The sequence below is a fragment of the Pleurodeles waltl genome, chromosome 1_1, assembly GCF_031143425.1.
Source record: "Pleurodeles waltl isolate 20211129_DDA chromosome 1_1, aPleWal1.hap1.20221129, whole genome shotgun sequence".
Lineage (NCBI taxonomy): Eukaryota > Metazoa > Chordata > Amphibia > Caudata > Salamandridae > Pleurodeles > Pleurodeles waltl.
In genome coordinates, this window is record NC_090436.1 from 902,815,286 (window position 1) to 902,829,912 (window position 14,627).

General features: G+C 41.4%; 1 protein-coding gene and 1 non-coding gene across 2 annotated transcripts in view; both read left to right on the top strand.

Moving 5' to 3' along the window:
* The window catches only part of LOC138303708 (protein prune homolog 2-like), a 1,166,077-nt gene that overhangs the window by 686,802 nt on the left and 464,648 nt on the right, over positions 1-14,627 (top strand). The gene's annotated exons all lie outside the window — the stretch shown is intronic.
* LOC138292105 (U5 spliceosomal RNA) lies at positions 4,254-4,370 on the top strand. Its single transcript, XR_011202588.1, has one exon. It is a non-coding gene; the product is annotated as a U5 spliceosomal RNA (small nuclear RNA).

Here is a 14,627-nt window from a genome sequence, read left to right on the forward strand (position 1 = left end):
CCCTGCATTTGATTGGAGAAACAGGACCCCCCTGTTTTTCACCCAGGATCAGGGATAAATATGGCAGAGCTGCACCCACACCTCAGATCCCTACAAGGAATAACATCAGAAATAAGAGAACTGCCCTGCTGGACCACTGACTTGCACCTGGACACTGCACTCCGAAGGACTGCACCAGCTGACCACTTGGGCTTCACCACAAGAAGGACTTTGGTTGGCTTTTTTGTGTTATGGAATTCAGCAAATTTGTATATTCAGTCACTGGCTGATCTAATAATACAATTTTTCTGGTTGTTACATCTCACAGAATTGATGACATTTCATTCTACTTTGTGCAATTTCATATTTTTTCTTTTCACTATTTGTTTGATATTTTGACCAAGTCCACTGAGTGAGAACTCGAAGGACATTTTTTTCTTTTGCCATTTCTGAATACCTGAGTGAAAATTTACAAAGTTATAATAAAAATAGAACCCACATTTACAGCAAATAATTGCAACTTAATTTCAGTTCTAACTGCATGTAGATTCATATTTATATTTTATTGTTGATAAATTAAAATTGTTACCAAAAGTAAAAGCACATCTGCCGTGGTATACATTCACGTTAATTAAAATATCTATAATCATTACAAAACTTTGATGAAAAAAGAAAAAACTCCCCTTTGTGTCACTGTCCCAAAAATCTAAAGAAAAAGCAAGTCAAGTCATTCTGCTGCTGGCTGCAGTATCCTATGAAAACCTCTTGTGCGGTGTACTGGCACTCTGTAATTCAATCCAGAGTCTGATTTTTACCCTGCCCTCTTCTAGCTAGCTAGTGGGCCCTCTCTTTTAAAACGTCTTTAAACTGAATCATAAAACTTGCCTAGTGAGTTAACAAGTGTGGTTGTTCACATTTCAGTCAGGTCGACTGTCCTCTTTCGTTTATGGACCCCTTCACCATACAGAGTTGGTCTCAGGAAAAACATACATTGATCAGCTACTGATGGGCAAATGCAGATCACATTAGTTAAATCCTACTTATGTCAGATGCAAAGCCTGTACATTCCTCTTACTCCACCATAAATCTGTCATGACTTTCTGAGCTCTGTGATGAGTGTTGTCAGAAATCTTATGCAAATCTTTGCATGTCTTTTTGATTGACTTAGAAAAAACAGTAGGTGGTGTTGCAGAGCACCTCCCAAGCCATTGTAGGAAATGCATTACAGTGACTTACAGGAGATTTTACATGCAGATGTATCTGTGAAGTCACATTGGGGTGCAATCTCTGAAACACTAAACGTTTTCTGATGGCAGTCAGACCAAGAACTGTGCAAATGTTTGTTGGTCTTGCTATTATACACCCACAAAGCTTCTTTCAAGCAGAATAATACTACATACTAAAAATAAAATCTTTTCAGGTAAATGTCATTATCTCAAGCAGTTGCTTCTGAACGCTGAATTCCAGATTAATTTTGGCTTATGAATGGATATCAGTAGATTGAATAAGTTACAGAAAGTTCTACAGTGAGTGCTGCCCATCCAGTGAGAGAGACAGATTAGTAAAACTACATTCCAGCCGGTTAGTCCTAACATTTCTATTGGTAATATTACTTTAAAGATATATTAAATTGAGGGTGATGCCAGAGTTTTGTACAATTGTGAACAAGCATAGAACAGTGGTACTGCCTTGCTCTTCAGTCCTGTTACCTAGCATTTGTGATTGCTCCACTCCTCTAGCTAAAGGCACATATAGTTAAGGATGTGGACCTCTTAATCTTGTGCTCTCAATAGGCTATTGATTCTTTGTCCTAATAAACATATATGTTATAAAGACATATGGTGAATGTTATAAAAAGTTAAAAAATAATATATATTTTTTTAAACTTCAAATATCAAATTAAAATTAAAAATGATCACATTTTATAAATACTTTGAAAATATATTTAAAAAAAAGTAAAATAAATATTACAAATCCAATTCCAGCTAAGCAATAGTGGACTTTGAAGGAGTCAGATTTACAATCCCCACTCCAAAATAAGCAAATGTAGGAAAAGTGCTAGACTTTGGAGGGCTCATGTTTACTATAGCAAAAGCAGAGAATGCATTGCAGTTTTAAGGGGTCAGGTTTACTATTCCCAGTCCAACCTATGCAATAGTATCGAAAGTGTTGGACTCTGCATAGGTCAGATTTACTATTTCCACTCCGAATTAAGCAATAGTAAGGAAAGTATTAGACTTTGGAGGGGTTAGATTTACTATTCTGATTCCAGCACCAACTAAAGTAGGGAAAGGGTTGGAGTTTTAGGAGCTCAGATTCACTATCACTATTCCCACTCCAACCTAAGCAACAACAGCAAGAGTGTTAGGCTTTGGAGGGGCCACATTTATTATTCCCACTCCAGTTTAAGGATAAATAGGGCAAGTGTCGGACCTTGATGGGTTATATTTAGTATTACCACTCCACACTAAACAACAGAAGAGAAAGAGTTGGACTTGAAGTGGTCAGATTTATTATTCCTACCCATGACCATGTTCCATATTATTGGGATTAAACACTTTTTAGAAATGTGGAAGAAATCCCGTATGCACTACGTTTAGACCAGATGATGGCTTTTTATTAAAAGAAGAATGCATGCAGTTCTAACTTATTCTTGTGCACATGCTCCTGTGCAAACACCGAGAAAGAACATTATTATAGATGTTTTAAATTGTTGGACATAACCCTCTCTAATGAAGAGGGATTAATTAAGATATGATGGCCCATGCATCTAACTCTTTTTGCAGGATTCTAGTGAACATCTTAGCATCTTTAACAAGGAGGGATTTGAGCCCATAATTCAAAAGCATTATATTGCCCCACTTTTAAGGATTTGCCTATCGACATCTTTAGCAGCATGTTGTAGAAAAACAATTGCATACTATACAATATATAAAGGGGGCAAGGGTGAGTCCCATGCTCATGACTGGGTGGGTTTTTTGTCTGCCTCGGTTTCCCATTCCTTATTCAGAGGCTTTCCGACCTATTCTTGTGTTTTCCTTTCCCTTAAGCACTTTGGTTTTTATTTACTTTGCTTTTGATCAGAAAGTTGTGTACTTCCACTTTTGGCACACGTTGTCTATTTTTTTCTGTCAACACATCCCCTGCACCTTTTCCCAATCTTCCTGTTTTGTTTATTTTTATTTATTTATTTAATTAATTTGTGTCTTTTTGGGAGGGCTGAACAGCTGTACACTGCTTCCATTGTGCTCGCTTTTACCCATTTGTTCCCACATCGTGAACTCTCCAAATTCTATTCTCTGCAGCATTAAAAAATATTTTTGTGAGGAATTTGCAGTTGCACATTGCTCTCACTTGACCCCATTTTTGCAGGATCCCACACATATGTTTTTAAGTTGAGCACGCAAGTGCTCTGGCCTGTTGTTATCTATCTCTGGGCTTATAACCACGCCCAGTGCACGCCCATCACTATCACTCGTTTGTGAGCTTGCCTTTCAAATATCTGTTGTTTTAATTGGTAAATGCTTTACGTTTCTCCCTCTTTGGAGCAGTTTTGTTACCGCATTGGCCATCCACCCTGTTACATGGATTATTGCATGTTTGCTGATACGTTTGACTGCAAGCAAACTTCTTTTTCCTTGTGTGTCTCTTCTTCACACTCATGCTCATGGCGGCCATGGCCCTTTGAATCGGCTTGCTTATGTCAACTGTTTTATTTGTCATTTTCAATTTATGTGGCAAGAAAGGTCCAGTTAGGAATTTAAAATGCTAATAGCTTAAATTCGTTCCTCTTTGCTAATACTTGTTTTGTTGCAGCTGCTGATGCAGCCTTTTAGGCTTTGAGTACAAAACACACTAGCTGATTCATTGTCTTGGAAAGAATAGCAATGAGCCAGCGAGGATGCTTTGACGTAGGCATCTAAATAGCCTTTTCTTGGGTGTCACCGGTCCACACAAAAGCCCATGTGAGGCACCATTCAAAATTTGCAGAGTTAACGGAGCTGACATTTTGACTTGAGCAGGGAAACTATTGTGGTGCAGCCTTTCTTGTCACGTGACCTACGACTAAATTGACATACCCATAATTCCATGTCACTTTTGAGTCCCCCTGTTGTGTGTGGCAACAAGTGTTTTATCAATGTACTGGATTACAACAATTATTTTAAACTCGTTGTATTTTAAAGGGATTTCTAAGATGAACTTAGTAAACTAAATCACCGTGAGAGTCTGTGAAACAGTGTTTCCTGGCACCACAGACGGCGGCCATGAAACGTATTCTCCGGTTTCTCCTCAAAACCGAATAAATCTTTTGCCTTTTACTAAAGATTTCCATGGAGAAGAACATATAAGAGTTTCACTCAATTTTTGAAAGCCCTGCCAAGTGCAGGGTTACCCTTATTCAGTAAATGAAAGTATAACTATATAGTAGATAGATTGATTATTTGCTGGTTCCTCAGGTGCGACAACATAAGAAGGACGCATGCTGCACAAAAATCTCCATATCATCTGAAAGGATACACTACCATGTGGGAAGCAGCAATATATAACCACAGGTAAGGAAGGATCAATGGGTAAATGAAACACGTAGCTGTATCCAATCTGGGTTTTATTTCTGGATCGTCTCTTGCTTCTCCTTTCTCATTGATTATTGAGATTTTATTCAAATCCCCTCTGTGACTTAATTGTAAAGATGTGTTAAAGTATACATTTACAAATATATATATATATATATATATATGTGTGTAAAATGTACGTATATTTATATGATGCCACGGTCTAACGGCCGACTTTGAAACTGTTGAATAAAGTTCAAATCTAGCACAATTAACCTCCTGCGATCCTGGAAGAATCACCTTGCCTGAAAACCACAAGCAATAGCAAAGCCAATAGGTCATACTTATGCAAGATCTATTGGCTTTGTCTATGTAGTTTCTAATCATGCACATCAGCGTGGCTGCTATGCAACACAGCTGAAAGTAAAAAAAAAAAAAGTGCTATGGCGTGGTCAACGCTTGCTCCATCATAGCACTTTTTTATTTTGAAAGATACTGCACAGCATCCGCGCAGCTGTACAACATGCCAAAAAAGATTGACAAAGCCAGTAGGTCTCACATATCTGCGACCTATTGGCTTTATCAATGCTTTAGGAAAAAAGCAATATGAGAAGGATAGGGCCGGACGTGTCTAACTTATTCATTAGGTCGAGCGTGCAAGCTCTTTGACCTCTTGTAATATATCTTGGGCTTTAACCATGCCCACCCCATGCCCATCACTATCACTTGTTCATGGGCTTGCCTTTCAAAAATCCTTTGTTATCATTGGTAAATGCTTTACGTTTGTCCCTCCTTGGGGAGGGTTTCATACTGCCCTGGACACCGACTCTGTTACATGGATAATTGCACATTTGCAGATACGTTTGACTGTGAGCAAACTTCTTTTTCCTTTTATGTATTTCCACTGCACTCATGTTCAGGGTGGATGGGTTGAATCGGCTCGCTTATGTCAACTGTTTTACTTTTCATTTTCAATTTATGTGACAAGAAATGTCCAGTTAGGAATTTACAATGCTAATTGCTCTAACTCGAGCAAACACGTGACCCGTTGCATTGCACATGCTTGTTTTGATTTGTCAATAGAAAGTGACTTTCCCACATCTTTGAACGGTAAAATAAGAATAAAGTAGGAAAGAGCATTCTAAGATGGCCATGCACACCCGGCAGCTATCTTAGAATAATTTGGCCTTTAGAAAAAACATTCTATATAAGGCAGCCATGTATATGTGTGCACAACTGCCAGAGGGGAAAACGCCTTGCTAAAATCAGTGGGTGTCACAGACGAGACCGACTGAGTGTGCCAGTGCTGATCACTTCCCTGTAGTTGGGTAAAACGTGTGTAGATTGTATTCCTAAAAAGTGTTTGTCAGTATCCGCTTTAAGTAAAAGTAGAGGGAGGCCATGTAGCGGTAGAACTTCTCCCTGATGACTTCTTCTTCTTATTTCCAATATTGTTCTCTCCAAAAACAAAATAACTTGACAACTCATTGTTATTCTCTCCACTGCATTACTTCAAGCACTGGAGTATTCGAAATATACGTAGTTTCTATGGGCCATATGTACAAACACGTTTCCCCATAGACACAGAATGGGTAAAACCCTTTGCTACATCTGGCCCTATGTGTTTGAACCACACTGATGGGAGGAAACTGTTGCATTTAAGTGATGTTAATTATATATCAATTGAATTAACATAATTCCATAATTTACTTACATCCCGTTGTCAGCAGATCTCAGTAACAAGAATCCACTGCTTTTCATTGTAAATTAGCTCGTTGTTCCATAATTTGTTCTTAAATGTGCCCTTTAACAGCAGGATATTGGCCCTATTCTCACCTAGTGCTGGTTCTTTGCTTTAATTCTTTTTCAATAGTTGTTTTTTTCTTTCTAAGGGTACTGCCAATCCATGGGTGCCACGTGGGAAAAATATTAGCGGACGACTTCCCATGTCTCATTGACTAGATGCAGATTTCATGTACGGATTTCATTATTTTCTTTGCACATTGACGAATTCCGTTAAATGGGACACAAAGTGATCCAAGTTTGTTCATACATTAATTTAATCCTTCGTAGTGGTTCAGATGACCGTGAAAATAGTTGTCTATTTAATTCTTCTTAGTAGTTTAACTTTTGATAGGTCACCAACTTGCTGGCTGCGCTCCACTCTCCAGTCCAAGATCACCCTAATGGGAAGGAGTGGCGACTGTGGCAGGTTCCCTTGGGTGAATTCCTGTTCAAGGCCCGTAGTCAGAGGGCCTGCAATTATGCCAGCCGTTCTGCCCACCAATATGGCTGTTTTTTGTTGGTTTTCTTTAAATAGGGTTGCCCTATGCCTGGAATAACTTGGCATTAAAGTCTCCTGTGACAATAAGGTATGTTAAGTCTGCGCACCACTATCCCCAACTATCAGACAATATATTGGGCTCACTTTGGGTCATGGGTTAAATGCAAAATTGAGTTCATAGAAGGGTTTACGCCTAGTTTTCCAGTAGCAGGTAACATGCACAAATTCCTTCAAACACTTCCTGGAGATATTTCCTCCAGCTACCATGTGGAGGAAACTGCAGGGACAAAGCCTTGATAAGGGGCATTCTGTGCAAAAAATTGCAAAGTCAATTTGCCATTACACATTTCAAATGCTTGATCTGACTTTAGTAAATGTTCTAATGCGGTGCACACATGGTATTTCCGCAGGCAGTTTTTGTGCCTGACTATATTCAAAACGAGGCTAATCTCCGTGGTTTGCTTGATCCTATCTTTGTTTAAAAATACAGAAAACCCCAATAGGGCATGTTAGAAATATAAAGTGACTATTTTTTTAAGCAAAAAGAAAACACTTATATGTTTTCGTTACCTGTAGTGTGCACACCTATTTGGTATGATGACTCAACAGTAGCCCTGGTTCGATACTGGGAATTGAGCCTGTGAAAGCATAAAACTCCAGCTGAGTTTAATGCTAGTACTTTGCTAAAGACAAGTGATAAATATGTAATGCTTATAACAAAATGGATCAACCAGTGTGTATCTGATGAATGGAGTAGGGTGTATTTGCATATTACAATTGTCCATTTCCACCTGTTTCTGTGGAGTCAGACTTTTTTTAAACTTATCACATTATTATCACATTTGGTGAGGAATAATGGGGCCTGCAGGTGATTTATCACTGACAGCCACACATTCTTGACTTAAATGTGTAGTAATGGGTCAGAGAAGTAATATTTTCCTGTATAGTCTTTGCCCGTTGGTTCTCAAAGTTTGGTTTCAGTCAATGCACTTCGATATTCTGCAATCTGTGCATGATTTCTTCTTATACAAACAATTGGAAAAAACTCCCAAGACGTTCATGTAAGGCGATTTTGCCGATCTGTAGGAGGAAGTGGATATGTATAGTATTATGCATAGTCTACCATTATGCTTCATTAGCATTTACTTTGCGGTTAAAGTTAAGTTTATTGATGGTTCGAAATTGAGTATTTCATCATCAAATTACTTAAAAGAATCACAATAAAAATCTAAAAACAGATGGGATAAAATATACAGAAGTGTAAAACGTTCCTGCGTTTCAAATTTTAAAAAGATTTAGGGCCTGATTCAGACCTTGGCGGATGGCGGAGGCTGTCCGCCAAGGTTCCGCCGCCGAATTACCGCACCGCGGTCAAAAGACCGCGGCGGCCATTCAGACATTTCCGCTGGGCCGGCGGGCGCTCTCCAAAAGAGCGCCCGCCGGCCCAGCAGAAATGCCCCTGCAACGAGGACGCCGGCTCAGAATTGAGCCGGCGTAGTTGCAGGGGTGCGACGGGTGCAGTTGCACCCGTCGCGTATTTCAGTGTCTGCAAAGCAGACACTGAAATACTTTGCGGGGCCCTCTTACGGGGGCCCCTGCAGTGCCCATGCCATTGGCATGGGCACTGCAGGGGCCCCCAGGGGCCCCGCGGCACCCCCTACCGCCATCCTGTTCATGGCGGGTTTCCCGCCATGAACAGGATGGCGGTAGGGGGTGTCTGAATCCCCATGGCGGCGGAGCGCGCTCCGCCGCCATGGAGGATTCATTGGGGCAGCGGTAAACCGGCGGGAGACCGCCGGTTTACCCTTTCTGACCGCGGCTGAACCGCCGCGGTCAGAATGCCCTCGGGAGCACCGCTAGCCTGTTGGCGGTGCTCCCGTGGTCGGTGACCCTGGCGGTCACCGGCCGCCAGGGTCAGAATGACCCCCTTAATATACATCAAATCGACTGCATTGTTAAACTCAGCCTGAGGATTTGGCTAGTAGCTTCTGCCTAATTGTCCAGGGTATTTCCAAAAAGGTCGACTCTGCTACTACCACTATCATTGACGTGTCGCCCTTACAGAGGGCCTGATTACAACTTTGGAGGAGGTGTTAATCCGTCCCAAAAGTGACGGTAAAGTGACGGATATACCACCAGCCGTATTACGAGTTCGATAGGATATAATGGACTCGTAATACGGCTGGTGGTATATCCGTCACTTTACTGTCACTTTTGGGACGGATTAACACCTCCTCCAAAGTTGTAATCAGGCCCAGAGTCTGTAAGCTTCTCCCATAGCTGTCAAGCTAAGGGGTCAGCACAGAGGCACTAGCCCCCTGGCTGCATCATATGGCGAAACAAGAATAGCAAATGTTCATCTGTTTATATGATGGTTTTACAATAAAGGCATCAAAGTGACCCCTGGTGCGAACCCCCATGTAGCCGTAAAAGCGGCTAGTGTCTCATACCTGAACTGAAGGAAGACTGATTGTGTGCGAGCCAGGCGTATGAAATCTAGAAAATCCACAGCTCTGCTGACAGATTTGTGAAGCAGGAAGGCACTTGTTAGACTGCCTGTAGTGTTTCGGTCGTCCTTAGTAATGGCAACTTATTCCTAGACCATTTCATTTACTAGTTTAACGTCACCTGGGCGAATAGACCGTGGTTCTTCCCAACATTTTCCTAAGCCCAGATCTGTCCATGCCTTTTTCATGGATCCCAGCCATTTATTAATTTATTAAAATATCTGCTAGGCCCTCTCCAAAGTGACCTATTTCGTTGCTGCTTCAGATGTGTATCCAATATAGCAAGGATCTTAACTCAGCCACTACGGTAGTCTCATGGTCCTTAGATCAAAGAGCAGCGGCTCGAGTGGTTACCCCCCCAACAGAAACTGTGCGTGCTTTCTTCCGATGCAAAAAAATGAAAACTACACCAAAGAAGTCTATGAAAGGTGTTTTTGCAGATCCGTGCAGGCAGTGGCTATGTCAGAGACTCCTTTGTTCATTGATGATCTCTTCAAATGAGGTTCAATTGCACACTATAAAGTATTATGCATAGTTTAACAATATGCTTAATTAGCAATTACTTTGCAGTTTTCTTGTATGAAGGATCACTTGACTATACGAATGACCTTTAAAATTGGGCAGCAGACTTCATAAATCAGCATTTGCGCCCAGTGCAAATGCGTTTTTTTATTGTATGTGCATTTGTAAACGAGCTGAACATCTGTCATAATTTCAGTCAATGTAAAAGCCACCTGAGAACGTAATATTAGTGCAGCTTCTTGTCATATTTTAGGATGGATTAAGGCATTGCTAAGTGCATAGAATAACGGAATGTATGCATCTTATCAAGGTGATAAGAATTAGTGTTTATATTATTGTTTTCATGATTTTATGTACTGCCAGCTTTGTCCTGGATAACATCATAGCACTTCACATTTACCAGGGTTTTGCAAGTCTGGTAGAACATAGTGAGAGAGGACATGGAGGTTAGTTTACATAAATTACCAGAATTAAATAATTTGATTGTTCCATAGTTTTGGACGGGGTCAATGGGATGAATAGGCTAGGAGTTACCTTGAGCGAAGTAGATGGTTTCGGAAAAAAAGAGTTCACTCTTTCCTGACCAACTGGGTTGCGGCATTCTCAAGTTCAGGGTAAACTTGCTCAAGGTTTCCAGGGGCATGTCCATATCTTTACCTTTGCACTTTATGGATCAGAGTAGAGGTCCCCGCCTCCCTGGATTAGCCCAAAGCAGAAATATTATTTCCAATATAATTAGGCCTCCTGATATTGATGACTTCAAAGATGATGTAGAAAGCCTTGAATTGGATATTGTCTGTTAGGGTTTGTCAGTGAAGTTCTTGCAGGGTTTGTGTCAGACCCCGTTCAGGAGGTCAAGGGGCAGGCAGGGGCTACAGGGCAACAACCATGGGGCTTGAGACCTTTTACCCATACTATCCCTAGGCATGTCCTACTATCACTCTCCAAACTGGGCCAAGTACAACCATTGCAACACTTGACTCTAAGTGGTAGTGAGGACAAGCAGTCAAAGTCTTCTCAGGGAGGTTAGTGTGGGGATACCCAGGCTCAGTCAGGGGAGCAATGCAGGCCCTTGCAGCCCCTATGTGCTGGGGGGACCGCCTTAAGCCATTGAATATCTTTGAGATATGGAAGACTCCGGGGCCCCTCTTCACATTCTGCAGGGAACAACAGCATTTTACTTTAAACCACTAGGACATTATTTAGTACGATTCAACCAGCAGTGCAATAATATAAATGTTCAATCCAGTACTTCTCTTTGTGTATTAGACAAGTACTTTATTACAAAAAAAAACATATAACTCTTCTGCACATATGATAATGCCAGGATACCCGAAAAAGGGAGTATAAACTGTATTGTTCAATATGAAAACCGTCCATTTCTGAAGAAGTCATTGAGGTAGACAAAATACTGTTGCGCAAAGCATCTGTTGCTGGTGCAGTGAGCTACTTTAATAATTACAATCTATTGCACAGTTTTATCTTTTATTTATCAGCAAAGCAGGATAAAAGATCTGGGACGTGATTCACAAACAAAGGTCGCACATTTCCATTCTGATGCACAAGTGTAAATTTACAAGTTTTGGAATTTCACAAGCATTCCCTGTAGTACACCTCCAAAAATGTTCCAGTCTCAACTTTCCGGGTGTACTACTAGGAATATGAAGTGACATCTGTTTCATCCCCTTTGTGAGGTTTTCTCCTAGTTCAACTGTGCTTTAGGGAAAGGCAGTCCGCTATGGAAAAGCACATTTTTCCACAAGTTTTCAAGTGGAGAAACATATTCTCTTGGACCTCTGTGGCGTTTTGGTGTCCTCCTTTCCCCTTCCAACCTTGGAATTTGAATGACCCAGCCCTTTGCTGAAGTAAATGGTCACAAACCCACAAATTTATGGGCATTCAGAAACTCACAAGGCAACCCATACCTTTATACACCCTTCTTCCACTCCTTTTACACCTCATACGTAGCCTTTTAAGGATGGCTGTAAGGTGTAAATGTAGCCATTTTGAACTATGAACGTTAATGATAACACTATTATTATGATGTCCTTAACCCATTTTTCGAACATCGATACACAAAGGCCAACAAGATTTTGCTTGAAGACGTCACTGTGCCGACATCGTCTTGTGAATTTCATTGCAACCCTTTAAGATGCAGAAGGAGAGGGCGGATGTCCTATTAATGGACACAGAAAAGGTGTTCACTGAGTAACAGTTTTACACACCAAGATCTTTAGGGCTCTAAGGCCCAACACTAACTATTTATACAGACACTTTCAACTCCGTTTCCTCTAGTGGCCACATATAAGAAAGCTTTGTTTTTATTATGAAGTAAAAGGTGAATACCCCCCATTTACCTTGACTTGCTTTCATTTATAAATTTTACTTTGCAAGACAGAATGAGCTGATATTTAATGTGGGCACTAGATAACTATGCAGGTCCATTTTTCACCATACTTAATAGAGTGTCTACACATCAGCAATGGATTTATCTAATGACACAGGTTAGGATAGAGGAGGCCTTCCATATAGACTGAATAGCCATTTTAAGGCTAGTATAATGGGCGTAAGAAAACTCCACCATCTCAATGATTTGTACAGCTATGTTTACAGCAACAAATTGGTGTCCAAGGACATTTTCCGGCACAGTGACTATTGAAGATGTTGGTAGTGGAGTTAAATATGTGCAGTAGAAATCCCCCTTAGGTTTCAACGATAAGGACCAGCAGCTGGATCTGAAGCATTAATAAATTACATGGCAATACAGCTATCAAATTATATGTGTCAACATTTTGTTCCCAAATGCCTGGAATAGGAGGGTTTCATTATCAGGAAAGAGAGTAGCAGCTAATTACACGTTTACCTCAGTGGATTGCTGTCTAGGTTTTGCTGTGTATGACACATTTTGAGAACCTGTATTGTAGCTTTTGATTGTAATATGTGTTATAATACATGTGTGGATGTATAATAACCTATCTATGTTTAAAATATTTATAGATTTTTGAAGTTTGTGTGATGTGGATACGATTGAGTGACTGTATACATGTGGGTACATGCTTTTATGAGAACATACATAGTAATTGTGACCTTGTGGTTTGGATTTTCGATTTTCATTGCTCCATATATAAAACCAGAGCACTCCCCCTCTTGTGTTCTTATATTCACAAAAACAGAATCAGCAGGCATGGATGCAAGATCAGAAATCAGGCCAGCAGTTAAAGGAGGGACACACAGGAGGGGTGTGGATAGGATGGAATGCAAAGAAGGGGACATGGAAGTGACACTGCTGTCATGTCTATGAGTCATAGCAGACTGTTGGAGGTGGCTCAGTCCGGTTGGCTAAAACATATGCTCAGCCAGGCGGTATGTGCCACTCCTATCCGGGTGGTAAAGTACACCTGCTAGATAACCTGCGCTCACCCTTGGGTAGCTTGGCACGAAGCAATCAGGCTTATCTCAGAGTCAATGTGTAAAGCAAAACCCCGGCTAAACGACCCCAAAAAGAGACTTCACATGGGTTGTATGAATAGAACATTTTTATTCAACACATACACATGATTAACGCAGTTTCATTACAATGTGACTTCAGCATAAAGGTCAATGAGCACAACAATATGCAATGTAAGCTTGGGTGTGAATCTCAATGAACAATACAACACTCAATTATAGGCCCATCCATATTAAACATTGATCACTGTATATACATCTGAGGAAACCATACATTCCTTAATGCACCGCATAAGTTGCCCACCTGCTATCGCTGCTAGGCCCACCCTCACATTACCAATGATCAGTGTAACACATGCAGTTCAGGGTGCACCTTGGGACTGACAGTAGCAGCACAATGTATATCACAATATAACCACTCTCCCACCTAGACCCACTGTCTCAGCCTTGCTAGTAAAATGTGATGCCAACCCTTATGAACTCCCTGGCAAAACCCAAGTACCCAGCAACACCACAGTGCTGTTTTAGCAATCATTTGTTCTTGCTTAGATTCACTCCCTCACATCTAACCCGCGCCTAGGCACAGGGCCCGGGTATCAGTTGGCACTGGTACGCACACACACACACTCTTGTACATACTCTCTTCCAGCACCCTAATGCGATGCCCTGGTAATTGACAAGTGGATGCCCATATGCTTGCAACCCTTCCTGCCAACCAGCCTTCAGTTAGCTTCGCCCCACTGCCACCCCAAAGATGATAGTAATCTTCCCCTGGGTGCCCAGATGCTGACGGGTAATAAACTCCCCAGGTGCCGGGGTCAAGGTGGGGGACTGGATAGACACAGCTAATAAGCAATTAAGGAGATGTTCAGGCTCCCAATAGGAGGTTCACTCAGAGGTCTGCAAAACACATGGGGATGGTCACCAGGGCCAAATGTTAGACTAGGAGGTGCCCAGCCCCACCAGACAATCCAGTGTTACCAAATAGTAACCAAATTCAGCACCTCCAGGACAGAGAGGTGCCATCAGGGTGTATTGACTCAACCCATCCTCGACACACACAAGTCACCAGGTCCATATCTCCGGACTGGATACACCGTCTGGTGCCCATGAACTTCCAGTGACCCCAGAGAGGTTCAATCCAACATAGAAAGTGTTCAGTGCCGTACCAACCCAAAAAGAGGATACTGTCTGGGATCCGGTGACTGGGAGTTCCCGGACGCCACCAGGTTTCTTCAACCAACTCCTAACATTGTGACCCCCCTTGACAGAAGGCACTAGTCTGGTGTGTGATGACTTGAACTGCACAAGCCCTTTCGGTTCCACTCGGGACTT